This window comes from Nomascus leucogenys, chromosome 4 (genome assembly GCF_006542625.1).
Source record: "Nomascus leucogenys isolate Asia chromosome 4, Asia_NLE_v1, whole genome shotgun sequence".
In the NCBI taxonomy this organism is placed as follows: Eukaryota; Metazoa; Chordata; class Mammalia; order Primates; family Hylobatidae; genus Nomascus; species Nomascus leucogenys.
Genome location: NC_044384.1, coordinates 74062359 through 74087090, shown reverse-complemented (window position 1 = coordinate 74087090; position 24732 = coordinate 74062359).

The window sequence follows — 24732 nt, the reverse complement described above, 5'->3', positions numbered from 1 at the left end:
TCGTACCACCGCACTCCAGCCTGAGAGACAGTGAGACTCCTGTAAAAAAAAAAAAAAAAAAAAAAAAGACAATTGGAGACCCCTGGTTATGATCATCTCTCTGTAGTGCCTGCATCACCTCACTCAGGAGCTTTCTTGTAGAGCCCTGAGAAGGAAAAGCATCACACTCAGACAATGCCAATTTAGCTGGTGACTAAACTCCCAGTTCCAAAGGCAACAAGGGCTGGATGCACTGGCACTGTCAGATTTTTTTGAAGGGTTTTTGCAAAGTCACTGAAATAATTCTGTTTTAAAAAATTGGGGCATAAAATTTCCCTGATGTTTCTTGAAAGTTTCTTTTAAGTCTGTCTATCCTCAAAAGAGGCATCTATTCATATTTAACTCTGCAAATCCTCTCCTGCCCTGAACCAGGGAGGGTGGCATGGGGGCTGATTCCTCCAGACCACCTAGAATTGCCAACCCTAATGGTCCAGCGTAAGGCATATGTCCCCAGGCAAAAATCCCTCCCTGCAATCAGACCCCTTTTCTAATTACATGAACAAATCCTTTCTTGTTTTTGGTTGGGTCTGGGAAGCAGGCAGACATTGCTGAAAAACTCACAAATCTCCTGCTCCACTGCATCCAGGCTCCTGATCTAAGCATTCCTATGGGCCATTTCCCCCCCAATAGCAGGATTTTATTTACCAGCCTTGGCAATTCTCAAAAGCTTCCAGGAAAAAATGCACATTGTCAATTAACTTCATTAAGGAGGAAGACCCTCTTCCAAGAAGGGGGTGGAAGGGAGGGCAGGGCATTACCATCTTCTCTAGAATAGCCGAAACCCTGCAATCCCAGAATCGCCTTGGCTCCATCTGCTGCCACCTTCTGAACTCTGGAATGGGCTGTCCAAAGGCCATCTGGAGAGGCAGGTGAACTGCCGCACCATGGGTATGGGGCCCTCTCTGGGGAACAGCTAGTAAGCTATCAGCCAGGTTAAACCTGCCCCTGCACCCCTCAATCCTTTCCCTCAACTTTCATTTTGTGTCAATGTCCACCTAGGGCCAAGGATGGCTGAGGGAGGGGAGAGAGAACATGAAAAGGTACAGTACCTGGATTCCCATTCTGATCAGGGGCCCGGGGCTGCCTGCGTATCGCGGTGACATAAAAGGCTGCAATTATAGGGAATTAGTTCAGTGACATCCTGCCCTACTGCACAGTGACCAACACAAATACTCTCCACTCCACAAAGTCCAGTTTTGTTATAAATAGTGATCTTTTAAGTTCTTTCTCCTGGTAGCCTCTTCCCTTTGAGCAAAACTTCTTTGGGCAGAGGGAATGATAGATCCACACAACAAATGTGTCTCCTGACTCCACATTTGTTCGTGGAGATCTACTCTGGGTGGAAGGGCAGCGGCTGGGACTTTGCATAACACACGAAAAACAGTTAAATCAACCCAGGACAGAGGAGGAAACCTCTGCTCTCGGTAAGGGCAAATAAAGGGGTAAGAAGGACTTATACGTAACATTTTAAGGGTCTGCAGACAAAGCTGGACACACGAGTATGCACACAGTCACACACACACAGAAACCACCAGCAGGGATGGAGAGGGGAGCGAGGACTGGAGGGGAAATGCCATGGAAACAGGAAGGAGACAGCGGGCTCCCTAACTTAATGCAGGGAAATGGCAGGAAAGCTTTCTCAGCAGCACGAGTGCACAAAGAAAAGGCTCGGGATGCAGCTTCGGTTACAAACAAATGGTGAACCAAACTCAAAACCAAACCAAAAGCGAGAGAGGAAAAAACAGAAACGCAAAGGCCGTTGACAAGGTCACAGAAATATATATTTTTTCCTTTTGGTTTCGTATCCAAGCTGGGTGTGATGTCCGAGGACTGAAGACTATCTTTAGAAAAAAGAAATTTCTTAAAAAATTTAATTTATCAATAAAGACTCGCAGGCAGTGGCTAGAGCACATTTTGATTTTTGTTTTTCCTCTGCGGGCTCTCTGCTTCCTCCGCGGCCCGCGTCCCCGGCGGGCGGGAGCGCCATGGTGCGTTTACCTGACTGTGGGGTCCCATCATGCTGCTAGCATTGTGAGGTGGAGGCTGTGCATGTTGCGAGGGCTGTGACCCCGGAGGACTCTGTGAGGCCAGAGAGTAGAGGCAGGTTATGGATCACAGCACATGGAGAAGCGCAGGTTATGGATCACAGCACATGGAGAAGCGCAGAAGCAGCTTAAAAGAACAAAAATTAAACCAAAACGAAGGGTGGGCGGCGGGCGTGCGCGGGGGTGGGCTCTGGTTGGTGGGAGGTGGTAGAGCTGCTGCTTTGGTCGCCCGCTCAACGGTGTAAAACGGCGAGCAGGAGCGAGAGAAGCTGAATAATACATTCACAGGGAGTTGAAAGAACAAAAAATGAAGCAACTCTGTCAAAGCACACGGGAGTACAGTCCTGGACACAGCCTACCCTTGGAGCGGAGTTTGCCATGTTAAATACGTTGGTTGAGACAGGCTCAGAGGGAGTACAGTGGTGCACAGACACAGGGACCCAGGTGCAAAGCACGTAGGTGCCGCTTGCACGGGAGGTGGGGAAGGATTGGGAAAGGCCCTGCCCTCAAGGACCTCACAGTCTGGGAGATAGTGACACGGCTATGGGCGACTTGAGGCAGAACTGATCAAGTGTCAGGGAGAGGCCCAGGCGATGGGTTTCCTGGGGACAGGAGGGGCGGGGGCACTGATGGGATAAACAACAGAGGCAAGAGGAGCAAGGGGCACCACAGATGTAACACACAGGGAGTTGGGGGACAGTGAGTGAGGGCCACATGGTGTGAGCAGTGCAGACTTGCACACGGTTAATTCACCTGCACTTCAAAGCAGCCCTGTGAGGTGGGGTTTCTCATTCCTATTTTTACTGATGAGGAATCTGAGTCTCCAGGGATGAAGGAATTTGGCCATGGCCACAAAACTGGTCAGTGGCAGAGCTGGGATGAGAAGCCCCATGGGTCCAAGGCCCATCTCCAGCCCTGAAACCCAAGAGTTCTGGTGCAGAGGTGGGGAAAGGGGGAAGTGCATGAAAGGTAGGGACCCCTGACTGCTGGGTGAGTGGGTGGGCTGTCTTTTCCAGACCTCAGTTCCAAGCTGACCTCCACCCCCCACCACCTCAACCGTGGGCTATGCTGACCTCGACCCCCCCACCCCACCCTAGAAGACATGGGCAGATGAATTCACTTCAACCTTGAGGTTACAAACTATGGGTAGAAACTCACTCAGCAGTTCAGCAAGCCGCAATAATTATTTCTTAAAAATCCGAGGTAATAAAAAAAAAAAGTCAGAGAGCTTTGTGTATTTTAAGGCAGGTGTCTTTCATGAACTCCAGTTTTTTTGTGTAAATATTCATGTGTGTGAAGACTGGGTCACACCACCAAAGGACTCTCCTACCATGGGTCGCAGTCAATAAGCGTGAGCCTCGGAAGCACCTTCCAGCCCACCCAGCGTGGGATGCTGATGCCAGGGATGAGGAGACAGGCCTCCATTCGCTCTTCCACACCCAGGACTGTGCTGTTTTTTAGAAGTTGATTTTTAGAAAAATTCAAAATGTGCACGGGGGTGAGTGTGGCTAAATTAAAAAGAGAGAGGAGCTGCCTGGGTAGGGTTTCCCCCTCGGCCTTCTCCTGCAGAGCCAGGCTGCCAGCCACCTGCCTACTGGCGATGAGGGGCATGGGCCCACAGAGAAGAGGTGTGCAGAGAACATCACAGGAGGCTGTACAGGAAACTGAGGGCACCGCCGCTGACAGGCCTGGGAGTTCCTTGGCCAAGGGAGGAGCTGCTCACTTCCGGAAAGCTCCAAGGAGCAGATGTTCCCCTACCTGCCACGCTGCTAATTTCAACAAGTATGTGTCTTTCTAGCGGCGGCCAGCAGCGGCATGGTTTATTACCATGAGCAATTTTCTTAATTAACAGACATTAATTAGCCATTTAGCAATGTTGCAAGCATTTGTTTAGCGGCTTTCCCAAACATGAATACCACTGTGATAATGGCACTGATTAGAGGGTCCCCTAATTAACAGTACAGGGAAGGAAAATTGAAATCACCTAAATTAAAAAGGTAGGGGAGTTAATGAAGGCGGGACATATTTGCACCTGCAAGTGTTTTGCACCACGAAACTTGGGTGTAATGTAAACAAAACAAGATAATTTGAAGCCAACCCCCAAAAAAAGAAATATGAAAAGAACAGAGGAGGAAGGTTCAAGGGTGAGGTCCAGTTGCCAAGACTGGGTGAAAGGCCTCCTGTCGGTTCCTCGGCTCTTGGCAAGAAGGGAGTGCCTCCTCCCTCGTGTCCTTCCCTTCCTGGTAACTGAGTGCTTCCTCAGGGCGATCAGTGGGGCTCTGGGCAAGCCCCTCACACCTGTGTGCCCAGTGGTCAGGGAGGGCAGGTGGCTGGCTCACGGACAGATTAGAGAAAACAGATGTGAATCACCCAAGAGCGTGTGGCGCACATGGTGGGGACTCAATCTACGGCAGCCTTTACAAAGCACCAGTGCTCCAACTGGGATCTGCTGAGATCCAGAGAACAAGGCTGGCATGTGTGCCTCCCCTGCACCTCCCTCAGAAGCACCCCTGGGGGACTCTGGTGACCAGTCCCTTGATAAGCAGAGGTGGCACAAGCTTGTTCTTGGCACAGCTGCCTCAAGAAAAAAAGCTGACAAGTGGTAAGGATGGAGCCAGGCTGGTCAGGGAGGCCCCAGCCCAGCCCCAGAACCTCTCTGGCTCGTGGGGAGCAGTGGGGAATGAGCTATTAAATCTGGGGTGGGAAGAATAGCTAGAAGTCTTCCCTCTGACTTGGAGCTAGGGGTTGGAATGATGAGGACCAGGAATCTTGGCCCAGGCCAGCCAGTCACTCAGGGAGAAAAATGATACCACATTCTTGACAGAGGCCAAGCTAAAGCTCAGTGCCCACCTCCTCAGGGCACAGAGCTCCTCTCCCACCTGCAGTGAGGCGCTGACAGGCTCTGCCTGCCCACCTCTAGGCACAGAGCCAAACGCCTGCCATTTCCCAGTGGGCCACCCACGTCCACATCCACAGAGAGCTCCTTTGCATCTCTGCTATCTCCCCTCAGCCTGGAGCTCTGTCACTACGTTCCCTGTGTCTGGGCTGTGTCCCTAAGACCCTGTGGCATCATAGGAGGAACTCCGCAGAGCCTAGCAGTCTCATGGGCAGAGATCCGTGTTTGTGGAAGCATTTGCTTCTGCAAAGAACATGACAGATGAGCTGCCCTTCTCTATGAGGAGTCAGGGGCTCTGCTGCCCTGTGTTTTATTAGGCCACAAAAAGTGGTCTCCTCTTCCTTCCCAGCCTGCATTCTCAAAAAGAGATCCACAGGTAAGTTTGGAGAAGACGGACTTTGTGCCCTTTTGGATTTGTTACTCATTCGGGCAAAAGGCTACACAGGAGACAGACAACAACGAAAAAGGATCTAGGTTGAGGGCTCTGACCTTTGGTGAGATGGGGGCTGCTCTCTTCCCCAAACTCTGAACAGACCCAGCAGGCAGGCAGAGTGGACTGTGGTGGAAGGTGAGAGGAGGAGGGAGTTTCAAAGCTGATGATACTGATGTGCTTTTCCATGCGGGACAACTCTCTGGTGAGGCTTCCACCTGCTAGAAGCTTTTGAGGAAACCAAAATGGGTACATCTGGAACGTTGCTTGGCCAGCAGACCCAGCTCCATTTACACCATCTCCCCCCATGGGCGCTGGATGCCTTCGGTTGCAGAGGCTGCCTAATTAACCTTCCAGGGGTGCGGTGGATCAGGGCAGATGTCACCCCGGAGGTGTGCAAAATATCAGGCTAGACTAGGGTGGCTGGGGGTCCTTACTAGACGCTTAGGGAGAACGGCACCTGCCCAGGGGTCACCTGTTAGGTGGTTTTGACAGATTCTATCATCGCTTTCTCCAACATTTGCAGGGGAGGAGAAAAGAGAGGCCCAAGACAGAGATATGACCGCTCCAAAACCACAGAAAACTAGTTGGCATCTGAGCCACATCTCCTAACTCTAGCCCAGGGCTCTCCTTGCAACATCACATTCCCATTCGGATCTCTTTTAGATGAAGAAATAGGGTTTGGAAGGAACTGGGTTTGAATCCTGGCTCTGCCCAACTGCATTTCCATTTTCTCTTCAGTGGAATGAGGCCGTGAGAGTAACAATAACAGGGAGTGTGGCCTCTACCTACATAAGTTCATCTAATCCTGGACTCCTCGCAGTAAGGATCAATCAGCCCATTTTATTGCCAAGGAACTGAGGCTTGGAAAGATAAAGGCATTCCAGGATTGCATAGCTATTACGTGGTAGAGCCAGGCCTGGATGTCTAATTCTAGAGTCTAAGGGGGTCCTGGGTAGCCCATCATTCTACAAGACTGCCAGCAGCACCTCCATGTCATCAGTCATGGCAGAAAGCAAAGAGCAAAGTGGAATGAACCCAACACTGAAGGACTTGGGAGAGCACTGAGACAGCTGGGTGCTGACCTCCTATGTGCCCAGCCAGCCCCATGCTGGGGTCTGGAGGCACATCAGGCTCGTCCTGGCCCTGAGGAACTGCCAGGCTAAGGAGAAAAACGAGGATACAGAGGTGTTGGCTTAACCTGCCAGGGGCTCTAAGAGAGGGTGATGCCTACCTTCCTCTCACTCCCAGACAGGTAAACTGAGGCCCAGAGTGGCCACAGCATGTAGGCCTGGTATCCCCATGAGCCAACCGGAACTGGGATGAGAACTGGGGTCCACTGATGGGTCAGAGCTCTTTCCACGGCACTGCACTGCCTCTGCAGGGTGATGGCAGCAGGACCAAGCCCTGGAGTAGACCCCAACATGGGGGAAAATCCCCGCTCCTGAACCTGGGAAAAGGAGGCAGGAAACACGCCCACTTCCTGTCCAGCCTTCCAGCTGCCCTGGACCCTGTTAATGGACTCGCTATTCCATCTCAGCTGGCCCCAAGATCTCTGAGCGGAGACAACTAACTCCCGCAGTTCCTTGTTATTCTTTCTACTGTAATTTCAGCACTGGGTAGTGTTCCATCCAGCAGCTCCTGAGAGTCACTTAGGCAGGGCCCAGGAGGCTCTGTTATGGGTGTGATAGAGGCAAACACTGGGCCACTTCACAAAAACTCCGAAGGGTGGACACTGATGGTTAGTGAAAAAGCCTTTACCCACATTGACACTGTGGGGAGCAGAGCACTGCCACTGCAAAACAGATTCAAGGACTCCACAGAAAAGCATTTCAGAACCATCAGCAGGGCCCCCAGCCCTCCCGCACACTCCGGCTAAGTCCCTGCACTTCATCTGAAGCTGTCCTGGAGAGGCAGGTTGTGGTGTGACAGGAAGCACCCACCATTATGCAGGCCTGGGATCCAATCCCAGCTCCTCCGGTCCATTCCGAGAGTCCAGTTTCCCAGCGGCTCTGAGCCTCACTGCCCTCATAAAGGAAATGAGGACTATTCCACAAACACTGCAGGGCTGTGGCACAGCTGGCAGTGCGAGGCACACAGGGTTCCCAGTCCTGGTCCCCATCCTCCTGCTCCTGTGGCCACTCGCCTGCCCTTTACAAGGAAAGCAGGAGCTTGATGTCTGGCCTCACCTCGCCAGGTGTGCTGAAGGCCACATATCCTTTTTCGTGAAGCCTTTCCTGCTCCAGCCCTTCAAGTGCTCTCTAAACACGGAGCCTTTCCTTACTCCATATCTGGGGGTGCCATGTGGACCCCTCCAGGCCAGGCCGCTTGCCCCTACGGGTACTCGGGGCAGGGCCCAAACAAAGCAGCAGGGCTGAAGCAGCAGACGAGACCCAACAAGCCCCTGGGCAGGCACATCTAACACCTTGGGGCTCATAGGAACCAGGAAGAAATGTTAGTACCAAAAGCGTGACCAAGTTGGTCTTCTGAGCTAAAGATTCTTGAAGCTGGATGGAGGATAGCTCCTTAAAAATAAAACCAAAAAACAAAAACAAAAACAAAAACAAAAACAAAACAAAACAAACAGGCTGGACAAAGTGGCTTACACCTGTAATCCAAGATTTTGGGAGGCCGAGGCAGGAGGATTGCTTGAGCCCAGGAGTTTGAGACCAGCCTGGCAGTATGGCAAAACTCCGTCTCTACAAAAAAATACAAAAGCTAGCCAGGTGCGGTGGTGTGCGTCTGTGGTCCCAGTTGCTCAGCAGACAGAGGTGGGAGGATCCCTTGAGCCAGGGAGGTGGAGGCTGCAGTGAGCTGTAATCATGCCACTGCACTCTAGCCTGGGTAACAGTGAGAACTGTCTCAAAAAAAAAAAAAAAAAAAAAAAAGAACAAAATAAACCACCGATTTTTTAAAGGAGAAAATAAGCTATGTGTTAAGTTAAATATTCCCCAAACTCACTGCTTCTTCCCCAAATGCCACCCACATTCCTCAAATCTGCCTACACCTGTCTAGAAATCATGGGCTTCCCGAGAAACAAAGCTGAGACTCAAGTCCTGTCTCTCTGGGTTCAGAGGCACGCCTGGGAGGGGAAGTGTGAGGACAGGCTGTGACCTGTGCTGAGGGCACTGGTCCCAATAGCCCAGAAAGCACTGGGGCTAGAGTCCTGGCCTTGTCGCCCTGGGTCTTGGGCAGCGCATCCCTCAAGTGAGGTGGGGAGTATAGGCTATGATTCTCTCATGGGTCACGAAAGCTGTGAGAGTTCTCTGTAAACTGCTGACAGCTACCCAGACGGACCCCATTACCACCCAGACAAATTTGCCTTTTGTCTTCACAGAAGGCTGCGGGGGAAAGGGGACTTGAGGTTTTAGATTGTTAAGAGATAAAGCACCACACATTCTTGTCTCTCCTGACTCCTAGGACACTGGCCACTGCTCTGGAGAGGCTGAAGGAGTGGGTTTTCTTGACCAGCAGCGGGATGCAGAGGACCTGCGGTACTGGTGGCCTGTGTAATCTGCCTGTTAGGTGTGTCACTTTAATTGAGTGAATATAAAATTACAATAATTATACACAGCAAAAGGCACTTGACAGACAATCCAATTTGCTCCTTGGTCCCAAATACTGACAGAAAATGCCGTAAGCTCAGTCTGGGGAGAAGGCCAAGGTGTGCTCAAGTGCCATGGACATCCGATCTGTCACCATGGTCTGCCTCACCCACAGTCCCTGAGGAGAGGGAAGCTGACCATACCGGGGGAGGAGGGAAAGCAAGTCAATTTTATATGCAGCTCTTCGGAGGAAAAGTTATTTCCTCGTTTCAACCCATGGGAATGAACTTGGCATGGCTTGGAGAGGGGTGTGTGTGAAGGGTGTGTTCGTGTAGGGTGTGTATGAGTGTGTGTGTGTACAGGCCAGAGCTGGAGTTGAGACACCAACTTGAGGGCAGAAGTCTACTAAGTTGCTCGCGTGCACACCCAGGGTGGGCCTGGCACAGGCACAGTAAGTTGCTCCTCAGGGGGCTGAGCTGGGCCACACAGCAGTGGAACAACTGCCCGGGCTTCTGCGTGGTCTCCGAGAGCTCACAGTCAGGTGGGGCTCCTGGATACCCAGCAGAAGAGCCCATGACAATCAATGGCCCTCTGTGGGGAGATGACAAGGAGGGGGTTGGGTTTAGAGGTCTGGCAATGGTGTGGACCATCTTCCTGGGGCAGTGGGGAAGTTACCAGTTAGAGAAAGCAGAAATGTACCGCATCTCCCCTTTATAGTCACCTCTGCATAAATACCAGGGATCCTTACAACCACCAAGGTCCACTCCTTCCAAAGGTGAGCAAATGGTTCATTGATTTCTGTGTGAGCAAAGGCCCCAGCTGACCTCTGTTCCTCCCAGCAGTCTCTCCAAGGAGCCAGGGCAGCACTGGGCAGAGAGCGAGGGTGCAGGGTTTGCACCATTAGGAATCTGGCTGCCCTGGACAGCCCTGCTGAGGCATGAACAGGGGGCGCTCAGTGAAGGCTCTGCTCACCAGGCATGAAACTCACTTGCCTCCTGGAGGAACAGAATCAGCAAGTGATGGTTTCCCAAACAAAGGGAGGAAACATGGCAAATGAAAAGTAAAGGCGGCGTCCAAAACCTAACGCGTGGCTCCTCCACACACTGCTTGCCAGCGCCTCTTTCTCCAGCGCCTGTACTGCGACTGCCATGATACAGATGGGAAGACTGAGCCTCAGAGATGTGAGCTCATTGGTTCCAGGTCCAACCTGCTTCCAAAGTCTAGGCTGGGTCCCTCGCACCAAGCTGCATACCAGGGCAAAGGCTTGTCTTGGCTGCAGCACAAGGACCCCAAGAGCACAGCCACCAGGCTGAGCTACAGTCAACTCAGGGCCAAACTAGCCTGCCACCTGTTTTTATAAATTAAGTTTAATTAGAATACAATGTAAATAAAGTTTTATTGGAACATGGTGCAAATACAGTTTTGTTGGAACACAGCCACACTCACTCATGTTCTGTCCACGGCTGCTTACAAAGACCTGATGGCCCACAAAGTCTAAAATATTTCCTAGCTGTCCCTTCACAGAAAAAGTCTGCACACCCCTGAGTTAGACGATGGTCCTCAAGACTGAAGAGGGAAAAAACTGGAGTCTTCTTTAATTCTCAAGGAAAAACAAAACAGTGCTATGCTTTCTGATTTTAACCTCACATTTCTCTAGTAAGGCAAATGAAGCAAACGTTAATCCCATTTTACAAAGGGGGAAAACTGAAGTATAAAGACATTAAGGCATTAATTATCAGAGCCAAGACGTATGCCGCTGAGGACAAACAGAATGAGCACTGGCCAGGCATCAGCACACCTGAATTTGGCTGTCACACCAACACCCTCCATGCTCACTCATCAATGAGCCCTGGGTCTCTTGGCCACTGCTCCTGAACACAGTGATAGTGCATCATCGGAACACAAAACCCAGCGCTAATGCCCAGCTGGCTAGTCACAACCCTCCTTGCTGATGGTCTCCCCAGTTTCATTCTTGCCACAATGCTGGGGAAGAAGCCCTTCCCTTGTTTGCCAGCACAAATATTCTGGGAGCTTGAATCCCAGCCTTGAGTTCTTTTGGCAGGTTCAAACGGTTTGGACCCTTTCCTGTGATGTGAATTCACAAAGAGTTGAATTCTCTGGGGTCATCTCAGCCAGGAAAAGACTCCACCTCGAATGGCTGTGGTTGGGAGGGGACAGGGTATAAGAGACATGACTTTGCCTCCAGCCACTAAATGCTTAAGGAGGGCTTTCCTGCTGGAGATTCTCCGTGTATTCCACATGTATCCATACAACGGGGCACTCTTTTCAAGAACACAGCCCAATATCCAGAACATATGGGCAGAGCCCACCTCTACCTGGCAGTCACCCTAACCAGGCACTAGGTCTCAGTACCCTGAGCTAAGTGCTGGAGACACATGAACAAGCAGTATTCTGCCCTTCCCTAAAGAGCTCCAGGCTGGCCAGTGAGACCAGGGTGCAACACTTTAATAGAGGCAGAGGTCCCAGTGCACTGGGGAGTGAGGGAGCAGTGACCACAGAACAGTCACATTTAGGCAGGACTTGCAGAATGAACAGGTGTCTCCTGGCAGAGAAGAAAAGGAAGGGGATTCTGGACCATGAGGATGGCATTTATGCAGCCCAAAGGCAGGCTTGGGTGTGGTTCTAGAGGACTTTATGCACAAGATGATGGGGATGGGACCACCAGGCCAAGGGGAAGGATACTAACATTTGGGGGCTTGACCAAGGAAATGGCAATATGATCTGTATCTTGGGAATCACATATCTATTTTGTTACTTTCCAAAGATGTTTCTATGCCCTCTCTCAACTTGGAAACCTATTAGATTCCCATCTGTGAGTGGCTCCTTCCATCCTACCTGCTGCCCCACTAAGTCACATCCCAGCCCTGCACAGCCAGCTCTCTTTATTAAAAAAAAAAATAGAGACAGGGTCTTGCTATGCTGCCCAGGCTGGCCTTAAACTCCTGAGCTCAAGCAATCCTCCCACCTCAGCCTCCCAAGTGGGTGGGACTACAGGCATGGGCCACTATGCCCATCTCCCAGCCTTCTTTAATGCTGGCACAGAAGCCGGGAATCCTGTGCCCCAGGGGGAGAGTCCAGAGAGCACCCCTCTCTCTCCCTGACCTCTACTGGTGCAGTAGAGACAAGCCTGGGGAGGAAGAGACAGGCCCGGGATCCAGACCCACTCCAGTCCTCTGGAACATGGGGTGAATGTGGCCTTGCCAAACTGATCCTCTCCCCCCAGAAAAGATTTCCTTTTGCTCTGAAAATGGATAGTGCTGCAAAGACACATCCCACTCCTGCCCACCAGCCTCTGCCACCACTCGCCAGTGCTCAGGCTCTACTGTTAATCACGACAACACAGAGAAGGTGAGGTGCATATTAAAAAGGCACTGCCTCATCCACCCAGAGAATCCCTGCTCTACTTTAAGCTCTCCAGACACACGGGTGCACACAGCCTTCCTGCCCTGCCCCTTCACCCCAGACAGTTACAAAAAGTAATGATTCATCATATCCAACTAGGAAGGGGAGCTGCAAGGCCTTGGAAACCACAAATCCAGAATGCCTCTAATTCAATCTCAATTGCCCACTGAGCAGAAGAAGGCTAAGAACGGAACAGCAAAGTCTGCCAAGTTTTTCCTTTTCAGTCTTGCAGCCCCCTGGATGACTGGGTGGTTTTTCATGCCTCTTCCTCCCTGAGAAGCTTGGGGAATGGCCCAAGACCTCTTCCTCCTTCCTCTGTTAAGATGAAGCAACAGGAAACAGGATGGAGCAGGGAAAGAACCAGGACTCTGGGAGACACAGATTTGGGAGGTCGGGCCCACGGTCACATGGGCAGGTGCAACAATATCTGGCAAACTTGGCGGAAAATGAGAAGCAGCTCTGTGGTGCTGCTGGAAAAGCCCCAGATTCATGGGGCTTGGAGCCTGGCCTATAGTTCCCCCTGAAACTGACTTATCTCCCTTGTAAAATGTGGCCACCCTACCTGCCTCACAGAGAACTGTCTAACTGAGATATCAGGAGTCAAGTACTTAGTTCAGCCCTTACCAAGGGTAGCTGTTAATATACCAACCTGTGGCTCAGAATCTGCCCCACCTCGTGGAATCCTTCAGGAACCTCCTTTCTTTGGCTCAGCCCTCCTTATTACCCCACACACCCTTCGTTATTAGCCCAGGGAGCTACCCCTCTTGCCTACTAATCTGAGCTGCTCTTGGGGTTGGAAGCATGCCACTCAACAAAAGAAACCCCACCTGATGCTGGGTGCTCTTCAGCAAACTTCACCAGAGTCATCTGGCCCTAGAAGTAGTCCCCCATTTCTTTTGCCCCCAAAGCCCTTGAGGGCCCAGAAGACAGGGGCCAGGTCTCTTCTGCTCACCACTGGACTCTCACAACCACACTCTCTAACACTGTTGCATTTATAGGTGGGGACACTGTAGTCCAGGAAGGTAAAGCTACTTCCCAAAACAGACTGAAGTTTCTAAGCTCTTGGACACCTTCAACTCCAGAGTAAGTTCCTCGGGGTTGACTACTACAATTAATCTAGTGAAGAGGAACTTAACTAGGTATGCATGTTGGGCATAACTTTTTTGACCTTGAGCCAAGGAAAGGGCAAGACTTTGTCAAAGTCTTCTTGAATAAAAGTGACCTGAGAGGGAAGAAGCTTCAAGAACGGGAGAGGAAAAGGCTGCAGCCTGTAGAACAATCCCCAGCAGACTGATGGAGGGGCAAAGGCCAGGTCTGAGAGCCAGCAGCTCTAGTGCTTGCCATGTGGAACAATAGCTGGTCCATCAGTGGGGCGAGGGTAGCAGGGCTAGACCACGAAGAGCTCTGACTTCATTCTTCTAATGAAGGGGCACCACTGATAGGAAGAGCACCTCACAGAGGAGAATGAGCCACATGCTCACCTTTGGTCAGCCTAGCCTAGGTCTGCCCTGTGGACTATGATCACAGGGGCCAGAGGCTGCCCTATGTCCCAACCCTGGGAGCCCAGCGGGGCTGGGCAGAAAGCCAAGGCTTATAAATGTGTGCTGAAGGAAGGAATGACCAGATGCCAGCCTCTGGGAAGGAGCACTTGTTGGATTTCCCATCTGCCATTCATTCTGACCACACACCTTACACTGGTACAAGGCATAGCTGATGAACCAGGGAGAGTTGCTTCTGTTTTACAGGTGGGGAACGCAAACTCAAATGATACTCAGGTGAAATTCACCAGTGACAGAACACAGGCACACAGGTGAAGACCCAGCTCCCCAGGTCAGAATTGGTCTCCATCAAACTCATGGTAGCAAGTCTGGGAGGAAAAGAATCAGAGGCTCCCAGACACATAACACCTGCCTCCCAGCCTCGACCTCCCCTGGCAGCTCCTGTGCGGTGGAGCAGGGCATTAGGAGTCAAGGTGGCCAGGGCTAAGAGAGGTAAATCAGGTGGACAAGATGAAGAGAGGTAGCATGTTAAAGGGCCAAATAGGGCCTGGTGCTTGGGCATGCCGAATATGTTGGTCAAACTGAAAGGTTAAACACTAAAAAGCTAACGGATCTCAAAAATACCCAGAACCTCTTCCACACATCAATGTCACTAAGGCTGTGCCATGCCTCTAAGACTCCCTCCTGGAAAGAGGAGAAACCCTGAGGCAGCTCTTGCTCTTGGGTAAACTGAAAGACCTGGGCCTCTAGAAAAGAACAGTCCCAGACATGCCTACAGCAACTCTAAGGTCTCGAAAGCCAACCCAGCACAGACACCAGGTGGGGCTTCATACACATCATCTCATGGCATTCTCGCAGCCAACCTAAGAGGTCTGGGCTATCATCGCCCCCAATTACCAGATGAAGCAACTGAGGTTCAGAGAGGTGAACTGACTTTCTCGAGGGAACCCATGTGCCCACCCAGGCTGCGTGACACTAGAGGCCACCAGGAAGCATGGACCACCTTCACAGAAGGTGAAGGAGGGATGGGACCCAGCACCTCCCCATCCAAGACAGAAGGGACAGATGAGCTGACTGGCACACTGGGAGCTCCAGGCTCTGCTGCTGGTCAACACGGACCCTAAAGCCCAGTCATCTTTCCACAGCAGTAATAAACCATTACTGACGTGAATGTAGATTTTTGAGTTTATTTTGAGACAGGGTCTTGCTGTGTTGCCCAGGCTGGAGTGCAGTGGTGTGATTGAGGCTCACTGCAGTATCAATCTCCAGGGCTCAAGCCATCCTCCCACCTCAGCCTCCAGAGTAGCTGGGACTACAAGCCTATACAACCAAGCCTCACTAATTTTTTAATTTTTCTTTTGTAGAGACAGGGTCTATGTTGCCCAGGCTGGTTTCAAACTGGCCACAAGCGATCCTCCTGCCTCGGCCTCTCAAAGTGCTGGGATTTGCAGGTGTGAGCCACCACGTGTGGCCTGAATATAGGTTTATATGTATAGTCAATCCTCACCACAGCTCCAAAAAGGACACGGTATGATTTGCTGCGCGATTGTTCCTACAGCACAGCTAAGGAAACAGTGCCTAAAGAGGCTGGGTCACTGCCAGGATCTCACTGCCAGCCAAGTGCAGGGCCATCGTGCTCCAAAGACCCTATTCACAGCCACTCTGTGGCCTCCCTGACGCCGAGCTGGGTGCCCTCCCATCCCCATGCCTGTGCTGCATACAGACCTGGCACTTCATGAAACATATGCCCCTGTACCCCACCATGTCCCCAGTCTCTTTCCCACCATTTGGTCTTGAGCAAGAGACAGGAGACGGGGCTTTTCTTTCTCTTTTTTTTTTTTTTTTGAGACAGAGTCTTGCTCTGTCGTCTCGGCTGGTGTGCAATGGTGTGATTTTAGCTCACTGCAACCTCTGCCTCCCGGGTTCAAGCGATTCTCCTACCTCAGCCTCCCAAGTAGATGGGATTACAGTCGCATGCCACCATGCCTGGCTAATTTTTCAATTTTCAATACAGATGAGGTTTCACCATGTTGGTCAGGCTGGTCTTGAACTCCCAACCTCAGGTGATCCACCCACATCGACCTCCAAAGTTCTGGGATTACAGGTGTGAGCCACCATGCCTGGCCTGAGATGGGGCTTTTCTGAGAGAGAAGTTTGCAGGATCACAGGTGGGCCTGGCCCAGGAGCTTCATGGATTCTAAGGCCCTCTTTTGGAGAGGGAGCGTTTCAGGGAGAGGTTGCCTGGGAGTTAACTTAGGCAGAAACAGGACACGAACGTGACCCCATACTGTGGGTCCCTGCACTTAGAACAGTGCCTTACACTGAGCTAGATGCTGGAATGGCCTCTGACCCCCAGGGCAGTGCCTGGACCCAGAGCCCAGCCCAGACTCCTGTGAAGGGCAGGTTCCTCCCACTGTGGCGTGAGCTTACTCAGGGGGTCTATCCTGATCCATGTCATGCCGAGGTGTGTTATTACAGGATTCTGCTGGAATTCTCTTCCTCAAACCTCTTCTGCTACAAGAGCTAAGGAATTTGACCTTTTTTTTTTTTAAAAAAAAAAAAAAAAAAAAAGGAGAAAAACCTCAGTGCAATTTGCTGAGAAGGTAGGTGGGGACAGGAGCAAAAGAGAGTCCACCCCTCAGTCAGCTATGAAGAGACAAAACAAAAATACTCTCCAGCCCTGCAGGGATCTCCACTCCTGTCCTCCTATGAGGGGCAGAAGGACCTCATGGGGGCAGGGCGAGCAGCCACAGCACCGTGCTGGGAGAGCTGCAGACCTGCCGCAGAGCAGCTTCCAGGCACAGGGAAAAATAACTCCATTCTAAGAAAACGCAAAGTAAAAACTCAGGTCCAAAGGAGAAATGATAAACCAGCCCAAGCTCTTAATAAGCATGAAGTGAAGGCAGCTACTGACACCCATCCTTCCAGTATCAGATCCACAGAAGCCAGAGATTTGGGAGTCATTTTGCAGCTCCAGTGAGAGCTTCACCAGGAGCAGCAGCAAGAACAGAGCCCAGGCCTCTCAAGTCCAAGACGCCAGAGACTCCTTCCCCATTCCCTCCCTCAAAAGGTTGAAGAGAGGAATGAGAGTACCATCCCGGGCTTGGGAGGCCAGGAGGAGGTGGTGTGTAGCCCAGCTGGGCTCCGTGGCATGGGGCTGGCTCTGCATTAGGGGGCAGTCGAGGCCCAGGCAGCCACTGGGTGCTTTGTTACCGAGCAAATCTCCCAGGCGCTGCCTGCTGATTCATAGCTAACTGGGCGGCAGACATTGGTTTATGTTCAACTTTCCATCTCATCAGTGAGAGTTACGGCGCTACATGTGGAGTTCACGTTTTTCAGAGGGGGAGGGAGAGGCGGCTCAAGTGTGCAGACACAAACATGTCCACATGCGTGCACACAGGCATGCACAGAAGTCAGGGCCACAACTTTTTTTCCTATTTAAGAGGGAGGACGACTGGGCTGAGCCAGCTGCCGCCGAGGCAGCCTGGAACATCAGGAGTAACCTTTTGTCCACTGTTGCTAGGAGCCCCAGTGCAGGTCATCTGCCGCTGGGCAGATGTTAGGCACCAGGCTGGCTGCCGGGCAGGGAGGGGAGCACAGCCTGACCTTTGCAGGGGAGGTGTTGGCAAGCAAAAAAAGGCTTTCTTCCCTCTCCTCTGCCCCAGGCCTCTTTTCACTGGCCAGGAGATTGTGGAGGGCAGGACCAGCCCAGACCCATGTGCTTCCGAGTGGCCAGCACCCCCCCACTGGACAGAGAAGCAAGCTAAGGCCAAGAGAGGGAAGGCTGGCTCCCCGAGGACACACAGGGATTTGGCAGCAGGGCTGGACTCCAACCAGAGTGTCCCACTCCCAGGACAGGGGACTTCATCACAGTAACCAGAGGAGGGGCTGCCGCTCCCAGAGCCAAGCCAGTTTGGAACAGTTGGGGTCTGGGCGTGGGGAAGAGCAGTGGTGCCCTACCTCCAACTGTGGCGTGGAGTCCAGCAGTTGGGGCACCCCGCCTCCTCTCTAATCCTTCTCAGCAGAGGTGACCCTGCCTACTGTCAGTCTGGAGGCGGACAGTAGGGCGGAGGAGCTGGAGGGGGTGGTGCTTCTGTCCCCTGGAGGAGCGAACACAACCACCCCTGACACAGCACCTCTGTCCTCCTCCCCAACAGGAGGCCACATCTATCAGACATACTCCCCCACCTGCAGGGAAGCAGACAGGGCCAGGTGAGTCTCAGAATGGGGAGGGGGTTTTATTCCCCAACAGACAGGCAGTTATCAAGAAGCTGCGGATCCCACCACCCCACCCAGGCCTGTCTTCCTGAGCAACTGGCCAATATGAGCCTCAGTTTCTCATCTATACAGTGGGAATGCTATCGGTTATTAGGACTATCTCATAGAGTCAAATGAAATCACAGCAGGGAACAGCTTTTCTAACTTGGAGAGTGCTTGCACCAGGAACTATTAACATAAGAGGGCGTCAGACCATTCTACTCTCAGGCCTGAGAGCACTGGCTGGGGTGGGTGGGGAGGGCTAGGCTGGGCAGCCCCAGGTAAGGAATCTGCTGAGATAGCAGGCACCAACCTCGGCTTCTCACTGCCACACCTGCCTTCTGCCCCCAACCTATGCGGGCAGTAAGCTGGGCCTCCTTTAGGCTCCAACATCCACTAGAGGCCACAAGTCACAGGCAGGAAAGCTGCCCTCAGTCTCACCCAGCCGCCACTCCTGCTCAGGCCACAGCCACCTCCAGAGGGGACAGCAGCTGGACTCCGCACTGGCCAGCTGGCCAAGGGTCCAGCCCCTCCAGGCCATGGAACCTCTTCCTGGGATCACATTGCTCCCCTTATCAGGAACCTTCCATGGCTCTCCCCAACTTTAAGTCCTTCTTGTGTCTATTCCTGGCTCCATCCCCACACCCCAGCCTGCAGTCCAGGCCCCTGCCACCCCAAACTTGCCCCATCACATCATATCCTGGCATAGGCTCCCTCTCGCCTGGCACACTCCGCCACCTCTATTCACTGCCAACTGCCTCCTCCTCCTCAGCCCAAATGTCAGCCCCTCGGAGAGGCTTCCCCAGGCAAGCCATGCTGGCTGCGCCCTGCACCTGGCCCCAACGGCATTCTTCCTGTCAACCTCTCCAGCCTGGCACTCAGTCACTGCCTACTCCCTCCACCAGACTACGAGCCCCTTGAGGGCAGGGTCCGTGGCTGCCTCTTGGGTAGCTGACAGGTCCCGGCCCTTACACACCACGTCTGACCGAGGGGCTAAGGAAAGATCAAGCAAGTCCGTCCGGGTCTCACATCATGGGGGCTCAGCTCCTTCCCTTGCCCTGCCTTCACTTCACCATCTGTCAGATGGGTGGGGACCCCGGCGCCCCGCCACCAAGCTTCCACTAGTAACAGGCTTTGGAAGCCAAAAGCAAACAAGGTGGTTTAATTCTTCCCAAGTCTCCCCTTGTCACGAACTTCTCCTGTTCAGCACAGAGAGGCCTTTCCTGCCGCAGCAGCTTTCTGGCAGGAGGAATGTCCGCTCCCTCTGCTGGCTCCTGCTTCCCCCTGGAGACCAGGGCAGGAAATGGACAGCATTTGGCTCAGCTTTTGAGAACTGCTGCAGTTGCTGCCAGGGGTATGTTCTCATTCACTGGGCTTTGACTCTCCCTGTGAACACATCACCCACCCCACAGCTCACAGTGCCCAAGCATCTCCACTGGGCATCCTGCCACTGCTTAGTTACCACCACTGTCAAACAGCTCACCACTTCATCATTAATTTGGCAGATGACAGAAATGTATTCCATACAATGATTCAAATTGGCTTCCCTTTTCTCTTCTCTCAAGGACTTGGAATCTGGGGCTGAGGGCTCAGAGGGGCATGTCTGAGTACATGGCAGGTTCTCCATAGCAGAACTTCAGATAATTCAAGACAGTCATTAGAGACCTCAGGAGGCTGCCCTTCTCTCAGAGAAATCCCAGCTACTTCTGCAGGAGATGAGGAAAGATTTTGGGTCATGCATGTTTCTCTCCCCTCTTATTGTCTGAGTCGTATGTCTGGCTCTTGGGCTCCACGCATTGTTGGCTCTTTCTCATCCTCTCCCCATAACCAATGGGAAGAGTTCTCTAGGAACCTCAACATCTTTCTAAGGCTGGTGGGCCTGGCTGGCAGGAATGAGGACTCAATGGAAAGGGGATGTGTCAAATACTCCCTACTATCCTTCACCAAGGTGGCAAGTCCCTACTATCCTTCACCAAGGTGGCAAGCATCTAGATGTTCAAAGCAGGATGAGCTAAGCTTTTGGCAACAGGAGCTGGGACCCCTCCTCCAGGACTTTTCCAGAGAAGGCAGTCTTTAACCCTGTGACCTCTGCTGGGTCTCTGTCACACAGCATCCATCATCAAGATGGTCAGCTACTTCCCGGCCAGGCGTGGTGGCTCAGGCCTGTAATCCCAGCCTGAGGAGGCTGAGGTGGGTGGATCACTGGATGTCAGGAGTTTGAGACCGGCCTGGCCAACATGGTGAAACCCCGTCTCTACTAAAAATACAAAAATTAGCTGGGCGTGGTGGCAAGTGCCTGTAATCCCAGCTACTCAGGAGGCTAAGGCAGGAGAATCACCTGAACCCAGGAGGCGGAGGTTGCAGTGAGCTGAGATCACCACTGCCCTCCAGCCTGGGTGACAGAGTGAGACTGTGTCTCAAAAAAAAAAAAAAAAAAGGGGGTCAGCTACTTCCTGAGCGTTGGTCACAGTGCCCAAGTCCCCATCTCCATGAAGCCACTGGAAAAATTGCAGAGTAACTGTTATGGAACACAGACCTGGCCAAGACATTATCCAGCCCAGAGTGCTGCCCTGGCTTCCCACTGCCCGCTGGATCAAGCCCACACTCAACAAGGTCCTTCAACAATTGCCCGGCAACCTCTCCAGACTCATGCCCCGCTGAGCACCTGTCAACCACCTCATTCTAGACACCATCTTGGCCAGGGCTGCACTGCCTCCAGGAATGCCCTCCTGATTTCTCACCTTGGCAGTCAGGCCTCTCCTCTGTCCTGCCACAGGGGATGGGTTGCCTGTCAGTCTCTCTGCTAGGCTGGCTGCTCCTGTGGGCAGACTGTAGTTGAATCAGTTCGAGCCTGGAACCAAGCCCCATGCCTTGCGTATCAGAGATGGCCAATGACAGTCATAACCACAGTCCTTTCTCCTTCTGTGACTTCATTTCCCCATCTATAAATGAGAGGATTGGACTACATCAGGGATGCCAAATAGGATGCGTACCACCACTGACAAATTCACGTTCATGGTAGACATTGCCAGTCACTATCTGTTGAACCCGGACACACAGCTTCAGAATCATTCTCATGGTGTTCTTGGCAGCCACCACACATCAAGCAGAGCTGGCATTTGAATGGAAACTTATTTACTACTTCTTTAGATAAGAGTTATGGTTTCTCTATCTCCTTTCGGTCTCTCCCTCCTTTTATCTAATTCTCTACTCTCCCTGCTTCCGCCATCCAATCAAATGTGTATCTACATTTGGACTTTGGAGTGTTTGTGGAAGAGCACCCCATGAGGAACTGGGAAAGCTGGGTTTAGACTCTGATTACAGCCCCTGGTTAACTTTGGGCAAGTCATTTACCTTTCTGAGTCTCACTTTCCCAATCTGCATGCCTTCTCTGCAGAAACACTGTGATGAAAATGAAAGTAAGTTGCATGTTTAAAAACACTGTGTAACTGAAAACAACTAGTGGAATTTAAAAACAAAGCAAGAAGAAAAACAGCCTGTACCCAATGCTCAGTTCTCCATGACCCCTGACCTCTTGTGAGGTCAAACAAAACAAGAAGAAAAACAGCCTGTACCCAATGCTCAGTTCTCCATGACCCCTGTCCCGTTTTGGACTTAGAAATCCTTACTGGACAGTGCCCGCCTTAGGACCACCACCTTAGGGCCAAGGAACTTAGAAATTCTTACTGGACAGCGTCCCCCTTAAGGACCAAGGAACTAGGCAACCCACCCAGATCAGTGAGGCTGGCCAAAGCCAAGCTGGGTTTGCCACATGTGCAGCCCAACCGAGCTAAGCTGCATGGAAAAAAAAATGCCACTGCTTGATTATGTAAAATCCATCTGGATCCAAAGCAGAAAATCAAAGTTGGAAAGGCCCTCAGAGACCACCTGGTCCAGCCTGCTCTATCTACTGGTGAGAAAACTAGGGTCCAGAGATGGGGAGCAACTTGCCCAAGGTCAGGCAGCAAGTATGCAGCCAAGTCCTCTTTGTCTTTCCCTGCTGCAAAACACCAGAATACCACTCCTGAACTCCCAAGCCAGCTTCCTGTTAGGCCCTTCCTGATTAGAATGTTGGATCTAGGGCTTTGGGGCTGCCTGGGCTCCTGTCCTGTAATGTGAGCAATACAAATAAACTCAGTTCAAACATTTACTGGGTCCTTAGTATATGCCAGGTGCTGGGGATGCCAATATTAGGGCAGTTTTTTTTTTTTTTTTTTTTTTTAAGGTGAGGTGTGGTCAGGTCAGTTTGCAAGCCACCTCCCTGCCAGCCCTTAACTTGCTACCAGAGACATCTCATGCCACGGGACCAGACAGTTACTGCCTGCCTTGGAAACCTGGACGTGGAAGAAGAAAAAGCTGATGGCAGGCCCTCATGTGTGGATGGCCAAAACTTCTAACCCCAGGAGCGGAAGCCTGGCAGTCAGAGGCCTGCAGAAGCAAGGCCCCGTGTTGCTTACCAACGGGCTGGGATGGAGGTGGGCAGCTGCTCTCTCCCACCCAACCCTGGAGGCCTGGGGCTTCTATATTTGGGACCAGCTAGGGGTGAAGTCCTGACCTGAAAACTGGGCTGGCCACCCTAGGCCAGGGTCTGGCCATCGCTGGCTCAGCCATCCCAAGCCGACTCCCTGGTGCAAAGCCTTCCTGCAGCAGAGCTTCCTACGCAGGCCTTGGCCAAGCAGGGAAAAGAGTGCAATTGTTGGTAGCAGATAAAATCCTCGATACCATCTCTATTTCCCTTCTAATATCAGACTGGCTGGCTGCAATACTAGTGAGGGGCAGGGCCAGCAATCAATAGCTAATATTCCTGTTGTAAGCAGGCCTACTCTGGAAATGGGCAGCCAGAGAGATACCCTTTCCACTTGGCAGTGTCCGAGCCTGAGCGGTTCAGCATCATGGCCAGGAAGGACCAGGTCAGGTACCTGGCCTAGCCCATCCTCCTGCATCTGACTGATGGGGAAATGATGCCGGGAAGTGAGAGAAAGGAATCACCCAATGTCACCCAGGAAGCAGAGAAGCCAAGAAATTGCTCTCTGCTATCTGCTGGATGACCCCGTCAGCTCTTGATGGCTCACCGTGCCTGGGAAACAGAGGTGACCTCAAGTCAAGAAGGTCCAAAAGTTACCTCTGTTTGATGGTGGCTAGTAATGGCTAAATAAGGACAGGAATCAGTCTTGGCTTTCTGACCACACACCCCAAACATCACAAGGGAGGGCCCAAGAAGTATATCTGAAATTAGGCCTTAGCCATGGACGATTACACCAAAGCAGGAAGTTGGGAGCTGCCCACGTATCAGGCAGACCTGAGCCTTGTCCTAGACTCAGGACAAAATAGAAGTCAATGGCCTATTTTTAAAACATTCAAGTGAGTGTTGTCTACCTCTTTCTACCACGGTGGTCTAATCTGCACCGGACACCCAGATGCCAGCAAGCAGCCTCAATCAGGATGCACACAGATGAAGCATGGTACCTGGGTGGGTCCACCAGACAGGGAAGCCACACCTGCACTGTATCAAGAGCATCCATGGCATGTGAGCCTAGAAAGAATTCCCAACTGGACAGAACGCCAGTGGGAAAGGCCCACTGATGGGTGTGGGGCGCCATCTGCAGCAGCCAGGAAGGTGCCTGCCTTGGTGAGGATGAGCCTGTCGCTGGCCCCTTGGATTTCCTCCCTGGGAGAAGGACAGCAGCCCCTCTGGCTCCTGCCTTTCTTGGGTCCATGGGTTTCCAGTATTTTAAGGTCTAACTCCCAACCCATCTTCAACATGTCTGCAGCCTTGCCCCAAGCTGAGACTCTGGCAATGCCTGGTCCAGTCCAACCTGAAGCTCACACACCTATTTCTGGGGCTACACTCATCTCCGCCCCTTGTACAAGGCTCCAGTTTTGGCAGTGTTCTGGGAATGCATGCAGATCCACATGTGGCCATCCAATGCCCCAGATGGCCATCCTGCATCCCTCTCTCTCCTCCCACCACCATCACGTGACCTACCACTTCTGTTTTTGGGGAACACCTGAATTTCACTGCCATCCTTCTAAGCTGGTGAGCAGCATGTCCCAGCCCTCTTCTCTCAGGAGTTAACACCAACCAAAACACGAAATCTTGTCAAGTAGAATCATCTTCCAGGTCATCTCTCACCTAGAGGGAAACCGCTTTAAAACCTAAATGTTTGTCAGGTCTTTGCTCAGATGCCTCTAGGGCCAGAGACCCCCTGCCTTGATGTGGGGTGAGCACAGGTGCTAAATTCTGGCCTATACCAAGCAAAAGTGTCCTTGGACTTTGCCTCACTGGTCCTAGTTCTGAATTCTAGGGTTGCACAGAGGAAATTTCTGCCTCCTTTTCCACACAACAGCTCTTTCCATGTTCTTATCTGGGAGTGCCAATCTTTCAAAGGGTGTGGGGAACTCGGGCAGATTCTCAAACTCAGCTGCTGACAGGCTTGAAAGAACGAGAGATGTTATGATCGAGAGTGTCATCATAAAAGTTCCTTACAGCCCTGCACGCTGTACCTCTCTAAGATGGCATTCCCTAGACTCAAGTTGGCTTAAATCACACGAACCGCCAGGGAGAAGGCAGAGATGGAGGAGGCGGCGCAGAAAGGGT